This window comes from Spermophilus citellus (genome assembly GCF_964194105.1).
Source record: "Spermophilus citellus genome assembly, chromosome: 1".
NCBI lineage: Eukaryota > Metazoa > Chordata > Mammalia > Rodentia > Sciuridae > Spermophilus > Spermophilus citellus.
Genome location: NC_138182.1, coordinates 110,807,189 through 110,821,651, shown reverse-complemented (window position 1 = coordinate 110,821,651; position 14,463 = coordinate 110,807,189). Strand labels below are relative to the sequence as shown.

Sequence of the window (14,463 nt, the reverse complement as noted above, 5' to 3'; positions counted from 1 at the left end):
TGGTTCTCCTTGGAAGTGATGTACCTTACATCTATACACATTTCATTTAAAGCAGGAAATCAAAGTCACATTTAACTACCAAGGAGTGTGGATAGTACAATCTCTTTTGGAAAATAGTCAACACTAATGACAAATTTATGAGTGCACCGAGAGAAGAGAAAACGCATATCTATAATCACATCTCATCATGACCACAAACCACTTCCCTTGTAATGATCTCATAGTGGTCAAGAGATGAGGAAAAGAGAAGGCAATTCTTGTTTGAAAATAATCTCTTTATAGGGAATGAGAAAATTATAAATTCCTTACCAATTAATTTACCTGCCTATAGGACCTAGTGCTAAAACTGCCTGCCATAAGAACATGTAAATACTGTAAAACAATCAGCTTTTCAGAATAAACATCATAACAGATATCATTTATTCTAATTAAGATGTGATAGCATATTCTAGTTTGCCTTGATTCTACCCCTCTATTTCTCTACTGCCAGACCTTGTCTTCATCAGTCTTGAAGAAATATTTAAAAGTAGAATTCAGATCCATGGCTCTATATTTAGCTTCAATTCTTGACTTAAATCAATGTTCAAGGCAATAGTTAAGCAGAGTTATTGTCATAAATTCATGTTAAATATAATGAAATGTATTGGACTACTCTGCCTTAAAAATATAAACAGGGAGAAAATAGCACAAAATGATGAGTTGAAAAATACAGAGAACATTAGTAAACTGATGAAAAAGTATTCCTCAGGCAGATCATTTTATGAAGTTGAAAAGATTTGAAAATTCCTAAAGATCTAGAGTAAACCCCTAAGAAGTTAGAGTCATCAGTAAAATAATAAAATATATTTGGAGCAGTAAATATACACATAGAAAAAATAATTTTTTGTTGTTAATTTATACTATTTGACATATTAAAACTGTACTGTTATTATTTTGTTTAAATTTTGGGCAATGTCTTGGTTCATCTACAAAAGAATAAATTATGCAGTATATTTTGTAGTAAGAAAGAATAGTGTTTTAAAAACAATTAGTGATTGCTGAAAGAATAAAAGACAACATTAAATTATGTTTCCAGCTTTATTGAGGCATAATTAACAAGTGAAGATTGTATGTATTCAAGGTGCACCACTTGGTGTTTGGATTTGAGTATACATTTGGAAATATTCACCACAATCAAGTTGTAAAGTATTTTAAACTAGGGCACAATAGAGTAAAATAAAAAAGCATTTAGTTTTCATTGAATATTCTTACAGATTAAGGGTCATAATCTTCCAGGAAAGCTGAAATAGCTATATGCATATCAAAATAGTTAAGCAATAGCTCAACTACTATGAAGCTAAAAAATTCTCGTGCTCTAAGGCAAACCCTGGAAATCATTTGTTTCTCCTAGCCTCTTTTTGCCTATCTTTCTTGCTCATCTTGTTTGCCTCAAACCTTCTCAGATCTTGTTTATTTCTTCTATCCTTTTTCTTTTTATTTCTTTTCCTTTAGAATCATTTTGTTAAATCATAAATATACAACAGCTTCTTAACTCTTTACAAACACTTGAAATTTTTGAAGGAAAAACGTTGTCATATTATACCATGATCCTGGCTAATAGCTTTTCAAAATTTTAGAAAAATCTTTAAAAAGTTTTCGCATATCAGCTGAAACTTAAAAATTTAACATTATCAAAAAAGGAATGCTTCTACACTCTTACAAAGACCACTAGAAAGAAAAAACACTTAAAAAGCTAAGAAACTTATTAAGGAATTTGGGGCCTAATCCCACATGATGGAGATTAGGCTCTAATTTTTCTTCTATTAAACACAGGGTCTCTGGTTGTATTCCTAAGTACTTGATCCATTTTGAGTTGAATTTTGTGCATGGTGAGATATAGGGGTTTAATCTCATTTTGTTGCATATGGATTTCCAGTTTTCCCAGCACCATTTGTTAAAGAGGCTATCTTTTCTACAATGCATGTTCTTGGCACCTTTGTCTAATATAAGATAATTGCAGTTTTGTGGTTAGTCTCTGTGTCCTCTATTTTCTACCATTGGTCTACCAGTCTGTTTTTGTGATAATACAATTTTTTTTTTTTTTACTAATGCTCTGTAGTAGAGTTTTTGTTACTAATGCTCTGTAGTAGAGTTTAAGTCTGGTATTGTAATGCCACCTGCTTCACTCTTCCTGCTAAGAATTGCTTTAGCTATTCTGGGTGTCTTATTTTTCCACATGAATTTCATGATTGCTTTTTCTATTTCTATGAGAAATGTCATTGGAATTTGGATTGGAATTGCATTAAATCTGTATGTTGCTTTTGGAAGTATGGTCATTTTGATAAAATTAATTCTGCCTATCCAAGAACAAGGTAGATCTTTTCATCTTCTAAGGTATTCTTTGATTTATTTCTTTAGGTTTCTATAATTTTCATTATATATATCTTTTACCTCTTTCTTTAAGTTGATTCCCAAGTATTTTATTTCTTTTGAGTTTATTGTAAATGGGGTAGTTTTCTTCATTTCTCTTTCCAAGGATTTGTCACTGATTTTAAAATCAAGAATCAATAAATGGGATGGACTCAAACTAAAATGCTTCTTCTCAACAAAACAAACAATCTGTGAGGTGAATACAGAGACTACATCTTGAGAGTAAATCTTTACCCCTTACACATCAGATAGAGCACTAATCACTATGGTATATAAAGAACTCAAAAAGCTAAACACCAAAAACAAACAAAACAAAACAAATAACCCAATCAATAAATGGGCCAAGGACCTGAAGAGACACTTCTCAGAAGATGATGTAGAATCAATCAATAAATACATGAAAAATGTTCATCATCACTAGCAATTAGAGAAATGTAAATTAAAACCACTCTAAGATTTCATCTCACTCCAGTCAGAATGGCAGCTGTTATGCTTATAAGCAATGATAAGTGTTGGCAAGGATGTGGGGGGAAAGGTACACTCATACACTGCTGGTAGGACTGCAAATTTGTTCAGGCAATATGAAAAGCAGTGTAGATATTTCTTGGAGAATTGGGAAAGGAACCACCATTTGACCCAGCTTTCCCTCTCCTCGGTCTATACCCAAAGGACTTAAAAACAGCACACTACAGGAACACAGCCACATCAATGTTCATAGCAACACAATTCACAATAGCTAAACTGTGGAACCAACCTAGATGCCCTTCAATAGATGAATGGAAAAAAAATGTGGCATATATACACAATGAAATTTTACTCAGCAATAAAAGAGAATAAAATCATGGCATTTATAGGTAAATGGATAAAGTTAGAGAAGATAATGCTAAGTGAAGTTAGCAAATCCCAAATAACCAAATGCTGAATGTTTTATTTGATATAAGGAGGCTGATTTACAGTGGGTTAGGGAGCAGGAGCATGGGAGAAATATACAAACTTTAGATAGGGTAGAGAGGTTGGAGGGGAAGGGAGGGGGCATGGGGTAATTAATGATGATGGAATGTGATGATCATTACTATCCAAAGTACTATGTATACAACTAGAGCTATGAAAAATTGTGCTCTATATATGTAATAAGAATTGTAATGCATTCTCCTGTCATATATAAATTTTAAAAATGCTTAAAAAAAGCTAAGAAACTCTTTCAAAGGCATTTTTTTAAAACAATCCTTCTTCCTCAGTGAGGTAATGTTATTATCCAATCCATTCACAAAATGGCTCTCTGCATCTGCTCTGGTGTCTTCCACCATATCACTGCATATTTATGCATGACTGAGATAAGAGTTTCCTTAACATTTTTATTTCCATAACCTCATAACCTGAAGCCTGTTCTGTTACCTCTGAGCATTCTTCTCTCCTATTTATACTGCAAAGCACAAGGCAAATAGGGTGAAGCTCAGTATAGGCTCCTCCCATCATAACCCAGACTTCCTTTAGTGACTTCTGAACCATAACTCCCTCCACTATATGGTCCCCCCATGTTCCTGCTACCACCAAAGTTTCCACTTTTCATTGCACCATAGTTAGAAGGTTGCTGATTATAATTTCCAAAATCATTATAATTTCCACTTCCATAATTTCCTCCTTTATAGTTGTCCAAAACACATTTGTAGCCCCCACCCTAGTTGCCATATCTGAATTCTCAACCACCATATATTTATTTTCCTCCATAACCAGAGCTTTAAAATTGCCACCTCTAGGTCCTCTTCCATACCCATTATAGCCACCCCCAAATCCAATTCCACTTTGATATTTATCAGATCCTCCTCTAAAGTTATTTTGTGGTCTTGGTCCAAAATTTCCACCACCACGTGCCACATGGTAATCTCCCAAGCTAAAGTTGCCTCCTCTTCCACTCCTGGAAATTTGGACTTCTTGCATTTCTTGTCTAGACAAATCCTTTCTTACTTTTGCTTTATGACCATTAATGGTGTGGTATTTTTGCAATACAATTTTGTCCCCAGGATTAAGGTCATTAAAAGTAACAAAGTCAAAGCTTCTTTTCTTACCAGACTGTCTATCAAGAATTATCTCAATGATATCGATTTTTCTATATTCTTCAAAGTAATGTCTAAGGTGATGTTCCTCTATGTCTTCTTTAATTCTGCTAACAGCTTCTTCACTGTCAAAGGAGTCCCTGATTTTCAGACTCCTCTCTTTCTACAGCTCCTTTGGTTGAACCACTCTTCCATCAATTGAGTGAGGTCTTCCAGCCATGGCAGCATCAACCTCAGCCACAGATGAGAAAGTCACAATACCAAATCCTCTTGTTCTTTAGCTTGCAGGATCCCTCACAACCACATAGTCTGGTTATGTTTTTAGTTTTCCCCATTGCTGGTAGTAGTTTCTTAAACTTTCTTCTGTGGTTTCAAAATGTAATAAGTCTCCAATAAAGAATTTACAGAACTGTTTCTGTTCTCTCTCCGTTGCTGACTCAGTTGTTTCATCTTGATTTCCAGCAGCCAAGAAAGATGAGAGAGATCTCTGTGGAAGAACACAAACTGGACTCATCCTGGAGCTGTAGTGAGAACTGCCTCTGCTCCAGAAACAATACCACTGACAACACAGACTCAGTGCTCCTGCTACTGCCCTCCCTTTTCTTTTTGCAGGAAACTGTCCTAATCTGCTATTCCCCCATTTCTACTCCCTGAAGTTTCCATTACTAAGGAAACTCCCACAAACTTGGTGGTTTGAAACAACAAAAATGTATTAGCTAACCTTCAAGAGATCAAAAGTAAAATTAATTCCATGGTGTTAAAAGTCAAGATTCAGCAATGCTGCACCCCTTATACAGGCTCCAGGCAGGAATTCATTTCCTAGCCTTTCCAGCTTCTTGGGGTTACCCACATTCATTGGCTTCTGGCTTACAATTATCAAATGCATTGCTCCATCCCCAACAGCCAGTCATCAGGTGTCATTCTCCGACTATAATTCTTCTGACTCCCTCTTTTATTTATTAGAATCCCATGATTCTATTGGTCCTATCTTGGAAATATAGAATACTTACTCACCTCTGCAATGTCTCTTTTGCTATGTTCACAGATTCTGGAAGGAGGGCATCTTGGTGGGCCATTATTCTCCCTGCCATATCCAGCAAAGTGACTTAGTCAATATCCTTAAAAAAAATCAGATGTGTATATATCTGTGTTTCTATATCTATGTCTTTGGCTACATCTGTTCACATATTCACATAGTGTGAGATTTATTTTAAGGAATTGAGTCATGTGACTGTGGAAGCTAGATAAGCTGAAAATCTGCAGAAGAGTTATAAACACATTAAAGCCACTAGAATTTGTAAGATAAAAGCAGAGGGAAGACACAGTGAAGAGTTGCAGTGGAAATATTTGAATTCAGTCTTCTGGCAGAATTCATTCTTACTCAGGGAATTCAGGCTTTGTTTTATTCAATTTTCAACTAATTGAATGAAATATATTCACATTATGGAGGATAATCTACTTTGTTCAAAGTCTACTGTCTTAAATGCTAATGTGTTGCAAAAATAGCCAGAGTAATGTCTGACCAATATCTGGGCACTAGCAGTCAGTAAGTTGACACATAAAAGTAGCCTTCATAAAGCATTTCCTTAATGAGAAAATGTGCTACCTTCCTATTCAAAGCAAGTTCCGTTGGCTGTTGCATGCAGGTGCACCACCATTACTCTCCTCTTTTTTAGTAACAATTTGTAGGTTGCTTGTGGTTCACATGGGTAAACCACTGATTCTAGATAATACTGTGTCCCTTTGGATATGACTGCCAGAGTCTCTGAGGTGGTCTGAAGTAATGGTGTTCTGAGCATTTTCAGCATCATATCTACATTGCATTATTGACATAAGCAGGGACAAACTTTTATTCTGCCATTTACGACATGTATCAAAGGAGCCGATGTCACAGTGTCATACAAAGTGTTAATTGAAAAATAGCCCATTCCATTTTTTCCCTTGTGCCTCTCTTTCTCTAATAGGACTCAGACAGAAGTTCATGGGTGGTTAGGCTCAAAGACAAATATGAGTGATGAACATCATGCTGTACTCAGAATTGCTTTTGTTAGCTGATAATGAAAGCTTTTTTACTAAGCCAAGCTTGACTGCCCAACTCTTCCTTTATGATGAGCTCTCTCCCAGATGCTCCTCAGGGGTTTATTACAAGAGCCTTCTGAAGCACGCTACAAGACATACAGAGGTGTCTGAATCCGACATATGGACAAAGTAGGCTGCAGATTTGACACTTGTCCTTTCCTCGGGCCTCCCCCAAGCTTCTCAAAACTGATTTTGATCCCTGAAAACACTTGGTAAAATGTAAAAAAAAAAAGAACCCTGTTATGTTTCAATAATAGCTTCCCAGAAAAATTAAAAAGTGATTCTTGCCCTATCGATTGATAATACAGAAGAGTAAACATATATGCATGTTCTTAAAAATGAGAAAAGAAAGAAAGTAGGTGCTGAAGTTCCTCTTTATTTAAAGCAAGGTAGCAATAAGAATGAGAGTCTCGAATTTGACAATATTATGGCAGTTTAAAAATCTTTTATAATTTCAGTATTTATTTTGTACCCATCATTTAAAATTTTTCTATTATTTAATATTCAGTTCCTGGAAAATGGAAGTAGGGATGAAGACAGTGGTTTATCTTTATCCAATTTTAGGAAATGAGAGCACTCAAAGAAGTTACTGATGACAAACATGAGACATAGTTTGAATTGCATGATCTTAAGGAATAAGTTTTATAAATATCTACTGTGAAGAAATGATACCTTTAGCATCAAAAGACCTTAAGGGAGTTTCCAAATATTTGTTTCAGTGAAGGCACAAGTGTAGAAAGTAATATATGTCATCAATAATTGAAAGTTTGTCAGTTGAATATATCTACAGGCATTTGGTAGAAAAACAATGGAGTATTTATTACATATTCCTAGGCATATCTGAATTTACTTTTTTTTGCGTTTTTATTAAAAATGATCACTGCAAATAAGAAACATTTGAAAACCACTTAATGATTTTGCATTATTTGTAAATGGCCTCATTGATAAACTACTCTATTTCATTAATGTTGAATTGGGGAAATAAATTGTAGTTACTGTAAGACACTTTCATTTGCTAAAGTTTTCTCGAAGGCTGATATTTCCACATCTTACAAAATATGTATCTTCTGAAATATATAACTCTTTCTTAACATGAGCAAATGAAGAATGTCAGTGGAATAAATTAATACCCACTGAAGCTCAAATATTTTTAATGAAAAATATTTGATAATATATTAAGAGCTTTTTGACCTTCTAATTGTAATCTGCATTACCAACATTAACTAGTTGGTTCATAATAAGTCTCACTGATGTGTTTTTACAGAATTTAACAGATGACTAATGCTTACTATATTTAAAGAAAGCCAAGTTACTTTCTGATTTATCTGATTTTTATATAATGACCAAAAATTATGTGAGAAAAATAAACTTTTATATATTAAAGTTGGCAAAGAAATTAAAAATATGCCACTGTACATATCTATCTATATTAGACAGGTTGTAAAGCAAATAAAATCAGATTAGAGCCCAACCTTCAGGCCTCATTTGACTTTAATTACCTTTAAGTCCTATCTTCTAATATAATCACACTAGGAATTAAGGCTTTAATAAGTAAATTTTGGAGAAAAATTAAGGTTATAATAATTTGTTGTGGTGATTAAGCGATTAACAGACACTCTGTTTTTATTGTTTATTTATTTTCCAGAACTGAGTATTGAACCCAGGGATGTTCTGCTACTGAGTTACATCCCCAGTCTTCTTCATATTCTCTTTTGAGCCATGTGTCCCTAAGTTGCTGAGGGTAGCTGGAATTTGTGATGCTCTTACCTCAGTCTTCCAAGTTACTGGGATTAAAGGAAATCACCAATCCACGCAGCTACCAGCTTTTGATACATAGTAAAAACTCAAAGTTGTTAACTACTGTGTTTTAATGTTATCACCTATGAATAAAACTTGGTCCAGCTGTTCTGGAAGCATAAGCAGGTAGATTATTCACTTAAATGAAGCAGCCACTGTGCATTTCACATCCTCATCTGATCTGGATCTCAAATACTACAGTTTATTACCAAGGAGGTGAACTGAAAATCACTCTGTTCTCAAAGCTATATTCTAGTTTCTTCTCTTTGGTCATTTTTTTTCAGAATTTCCAAATTAGTTCACCAACATTTCACAAATCTCAAGATTTGGCAGAAATCAAGAGTAAAATTTCAAAAATAGAGCAAAATAGAAAAAAAAAGGAAAGTAAAGAAAATGATTGGCCATGGTGACTATGACACATACACACCACACACATATATATAAAGACAAACTCACTCATTTTTGGCCACTCTCTACAGATTTGATATATATTTTAAATAAAATTCAACATGATATTATTGAATGATATTAATGCTTTATATCTGTTTCAGTTTATCTTTTATAGCCGATCAACCCCATACATATATGCCTTTTATGACTATTGAATTTTTTTATTATTCAGTAAGAATATCAATTAAAGATAGCTCTTGATTTTACATTATGTTATGCAAATGTTGCCTACACATGTAGGTTTATTAATAAACAATATGTGTTTCATTTTCAGTTGCATTAATATTTTACACCTAAAATTGCTGTTATAGCAAGTTTAATAAAAAGATTTTATGGCTAGAATTTAAATGAAAGATCAAAAAATACATTTAGCATATTGACTTTGGGAGGTTGCAAAATGGATGATATTTTTAGACTAGATATTGAAAATAAGAAAAATAAGTTTTGTATCTAAAACAATATGTCATAATAATATGTTAGTTACTTTAAAACTCATGAAATGATGACTTTTGTATATTCATAAAAAGAAAGAAATTTTTGTCATGGTCACAGGAATAAAATAATTTTATACAAAATGATTTTATATAAAAATAAAATACTTTCCACAAAAATTAGCATGATTCATTTAAGAAAATTCTGAATCAATATTTTAGATAAGATATATAATATTTTATTCAATTTGAAAAACAGTGCACTTAAATTTTAAACATTCATGCTGATATAAATTTTCCAAATAACTATTTTTGAGAGTTGTCATCTATATGGAAATATACTATGTTGATAATTTCACATTGTACTTTATAGTTTTTAAAAGTCTATTGTGTTTATACTTGACCTTTAATTATGTTAATTAAAAAAAAAACATGGTTGAGCATCTATACACATGCGACAAGTTAATAAAAATGTTTCTGTCTTCTAGAAGTTTATTGCCAGTATTTCAGCTCATATATATCATTTGTTGATCCAATTCAGATCTCACTATTTCATCCCAGTTCCTGCCTCAGGTCATGTTAACATTGTATTTGGCATCAGTGTGTTTCAGAATACAAAGTGTGTGGGAGGCAGAAATAAGTAATTATAAAAACAATTAGATAAGCTTTTGAAAATTCCAAGTAGTTTTATGATAATATTTCTTCATTGACACATGATATTTGATATTCAACTTCCATAAAAATGTCAATAAGCAGCAACACATAGATGAGAGATAATCTTTTATTGCATTAAGAAAAGTTCAGCTAACTCAAGACTTTAGAGCTGAGTGGAAATTAGACAGCATTTGTAAAATACAATGCATTATTGTGCTCTTCCTATGTGGTAGGCAGCAATTTATGTGCTTTACATGTTCCCTTAATATTCCAGGAGTTGAGAACTATTATTTTATCAAGGATACCCAGCTACAGGACTGGAGCTTGGGTTCACAATGTGATTTAGTCAGCGTCTTTTGTCTCTGTGACCAACAGATTTGACAAGAACAATTTTAGTGGAGGAAAAGTTTATTTGGGGTTCATGACTTCAGAGGTGTCAGTCCATGGATGGCTGACTCCAGTGCTCTGGACCTGAGATGAGGCAGAACATCAGGGATGAAGGGTGTCATGGAGGAAAGCCGCTCAGGAAATGAAAACCAGAAAACAAAGAGAGACAGCTGTGCTCACAAGGGACCAAATATAAACCTGAAAGGCACACTCCCACTGATACATCTCCTCTAGCCACACCCTACCTGCCCTGGGTTACCACTCAGTTAATCCATTCAAGTGGATTGATACACTGGTTAAGTTAAACAATCATTTCACCTTTGGACTCTCCTGCATTGTCTCAGACAAGAGCTTTTGGGAAAAACCCCATATCCAAACCATAATACAGTGAGAGTGGGTTTCCATTACTGGAGCTGCTGATCATGGTATTATTGTTGTTGGTTGAATGGATGCCATGCATTGAAAAGGCTGTTTTTATCTTCCACTGAAATTTAGAGGCTGTTGAATAATTTTCAAAAGAGGAATTTCATAATATATATTAGATTTAGTGTGTTTCATTCTTTTTCTTTTTGGTGTTGTTGCGGGGAGCGGGGAGTTGGATGTCCCATAGCTTGACTTCCTTTTCAGGTAGAAGGATCTCTAATAGAATAACACTCCTGGACTCACTCCTTCCTCTACAGGAAGAAAGGATTGTAGTCCTAATAATTTGGATGGATATAAGCAATGAGGCTCTTATTTGGCTCCTCCTTTCAAATCTGGTACAGCAGACTTTTTTGCTATCATGTTTTATCTTTCATTCTCTAGAATATAGGCAAAAGTGAGAAATAAGCCAGACAATCAGAATTCTTTTGGTAATCTTATTAAATCTACTTTGAGTAAAACGCTTAATGTTTGGGACCCTTTTGACATATTTCTTGTGGTTCTATGTTGCTACCAACAGTTTTGATACTATACTGGGAAGGTCTACCTATGAAGTAAATCAAAAAAGAACAAAGTATAAAAGGGAAAAAGCTAATTTCATGCATCTAGATTTATAACAGCAGGAAGCAAAACCCAGTGCTTAAAATTTCATGTTAATTTATAAATTTTTTCTAAAAATATTTTTTTCCTATTTTTTACTTGGGTTTTCAGCTGATTTGGTTTTTATTCCTTATAACTTACACTTGAAACCATTAACATTGGTAAATAAGATGAAGTAAATTGCTCAAATAGAAGGAAAGTGAGTGAATAAAGTAACAGTAAGAACTAGAAGAGTCAATGGTAATTTATGGCATATGGGAGAAAGAGAAGCATGAGAAAGTTAATGGTGATTTTGAAGTTTCTATTTTGTGGAGGATGGTGCCAGCATCAAGCTAAAATAGGAAATAAAAGAATGGGAGCAAGCTTTGTGGAGTTTTATGTTATCTGTCATAGATTTAAGGAATGAGCTGGACAGTTATGAGGTGATGGCTAAAGTCCATTAAATTTTACGATTCTAGTTCAAATGAGAGGTTTACCACAGCAATACTTATTTACAAGTGATCAGCAGAGTTATAGGAATAGTCATGACACCTGATCACTGAAGACCTTATCCCCACAGAGGAGTATATAACTAAACTAGGGAAATGTAAGTAGGGATGAATTTGTAATTAGGGATGAATATAAGAAATATAAGAAATATACTGATGAAAACAGAGTGATAAATTTATAGAGATAAAAAAAATAAATAAGGGCTGGGGATGTGGCTCAAGCGGTAGCCTGCTCGCCTGGCGTGCGTGCGGCCCGGGTTCGATCCTCAGCACCACATACCAACAAAGATGTTGTGTCCGCCGATAAAATAAAAAAATAAATAAATATTAAAATTCTCTCTCTCTTCTCTCTCTCTCCCTCTCTCACTCTCTCTTTAAAAAAAAAAAATAAATAAATAAATAAATAGAACCAAAGTAAAAAAAAAAATAGCAATCATTGAGGACTGAATATAATGTTTTGAGGCATTTTCCATGTCAACTCATTTATCCTCAGAACTCTATGAGGAAGACATTACTACCATCATTTTACCTTTGAGTGAACTAGTTTGGCATTGTTAAGAAAATTGGCCAAGATCCCGTTGGCCAGGAAGGGCAAAGCTGGAATTCAAACACAAGTCTATCTGACTCCAAAACCCAGCAGCAACTACCTCCTGCTGCTGCCCTCAATAAAGGTGTGTACTAGTATTAGAGCCAACACAAAATTAATTGCCAGAAAGTGTGCAAGAAGGCCAAGTGTTGGGGAAAGCATTAATAGGATGCAGACTTGTTTGAGATAAACTATGCAGTTAGGGAAATGGAAGTTAAATTAATTTCTGAATAATACTATGGTTGACCAACACTAGAGCCAAAATGAGTGCTCAGCTGTCCTGACAGCCTCTACAGTGCCACTGTTCATCACTCCATCACTCCATTCTGACTCCAACATATTTTCTTTTTTTTTTGTACTAGGTACGAACCCAGGCATGATTTACCACATAGCTACATTCCCAGGCCTTTTCATTTTTATTTTGAAACATGGTCTTGCCAAATTTCTTAGGGCCTTGCTAAGATGCCCAGGCTGACCTTTAACTTGTAATCCTCCAGCCTCCGCCTCCTAATTTCCTGTGGTTATGGGTATGCACCACTCTGCCCAGCTATAGTTTAAATATTTCAATAAGAGTATTTTAATAACAACTAGAGCCTTCAAGAAGAACATCTGGAGCATTTGGGCATATCTACATCATTTTGACTCCTAATCCACCTTGCCTGATACCTTAAACACTTTACCCCCCATCAGACTAAGGATATTGCACAGGAAGAATTAAGAATATGCAAGTGCAGGGGAAACATGAGTTCCACTGATGAGTTTTGTAAAATCTACTTAACTTCAATACTTCAGCTTCTGGTAATCTAACTGATAATTAAGACTTGCACACATGAGACTTGTTAATTAGTAATAATGAAGCAGGCTTTTCTAGTATTTCAATATCTATATATATTTGACCATATGTGGTATATCACAAGTATAATCACCCCATCAATGCTAATAACTGTGAAGGAAATAAAATACAAAGTGGCAGTTGACTGTTTTGGTAGGGTGAGGTCAGAATTTCTTTTTTTAAATTGATTTATTTATTTTAATTAGGCACATATGACAGCAGAATGTATTTTGATTCATTGTACACAATTGCTTTATAGAAAGATCAAGGAAGGCAACTAGGAGTTCAAGATAATGAAGAGTCAGCCATATGATGATCTCCAAGGAAATGAAACAACAGGGAGAGAAAAACAACAAATGAAACAACAACAAAAACTGATATGGAATTCCATTATTACAATGGAGAAATAGGAACATTGGTGATAAAGATGATACCCCTCTGGCTTGGGCAGAGATTACTAGGGATTTTGTTCACTAGCTTGTTTCTGCAGAAAAAGAGTTTCTGAGAGTCTTGAAGACCATATTGACATTAAATGAGTCTATATCTCCTTTTTTACCTTTATCAAGAAGATGGAAATAACTATTTCATGTGTTGCCAGGTGGCATTGTTCCAAAAATGTATTTTAAGTCTATTACAGTCCTCTGATATTTTAGGCTATGGCCCACATAACTAGAATCCACAGATTAGGACAATAAATTATGGCCCTTAGGATAATTAAGTCATAATATAAAGCTTAATTGTTTCTCTTTATGGGAAGATGAAGAAAGTGAAAAAAAATGTTTAATCATTCTTGAAATATTCTTTTCCAGAATATGCTTAAATCCAAAGTCTTAATCTTTTGTGAGAACAGTAACCCTTATCCATATCACATTCCCTCCAGCACCTTTGTTAATAGGTCCGACAGGGATCTCACCACTTTCTAAAAAACATTTTCCAGGTTATTTGGATACTTATCAGTGGGTGGTAATTCCTAATTTATGGTAGGAAACATCATCAACTCTCTCTTTCATAAGTATGCTAAATAACAAAGCACCCGAGTCTTAGTGACATAAAGCAATAAGTTTTATTTCAATGCATAAATCTAAAGAAGGGTGATTTAGGCTGGGCTTAACTGGCTGATTCTGATCTCCAGGCTCACTCATGAATCTGGCTCTCATCTGAACTGTCTGGTAATGTGGTTGACTAGATCATGTGTCTTTCATTGGCCAATATCCTGGACAAGGAGTGAAGCCAGAGAAGCCAGAGGATAAGCAGAAACATAAAGGTCCTTTTTCAA

The 14,463-nt window shown here is 34.3% G+C and overlaps 1 pseudogene across 1 annotated transcript; it reads right to left on the bottom strand.

Moving 5' to 3' along the window:
* Positions 1-3,862: 3,862 nt before the first annotated feature.
* Positions 3,863-4,977, bottom strand: LOC308646144 (heterogeneous nuclear ribonucleoproteins A2/B1-like; annotated as a pseudogene). Its single transcript has one exon. The product of its transcript is annotated as a heterogeneous nuclear ribonucleoproteins A2/B1-like (transcript).
* Between the last annotated feature and the right edge of the window lie 9,486 nt (positions 4,978-14,463).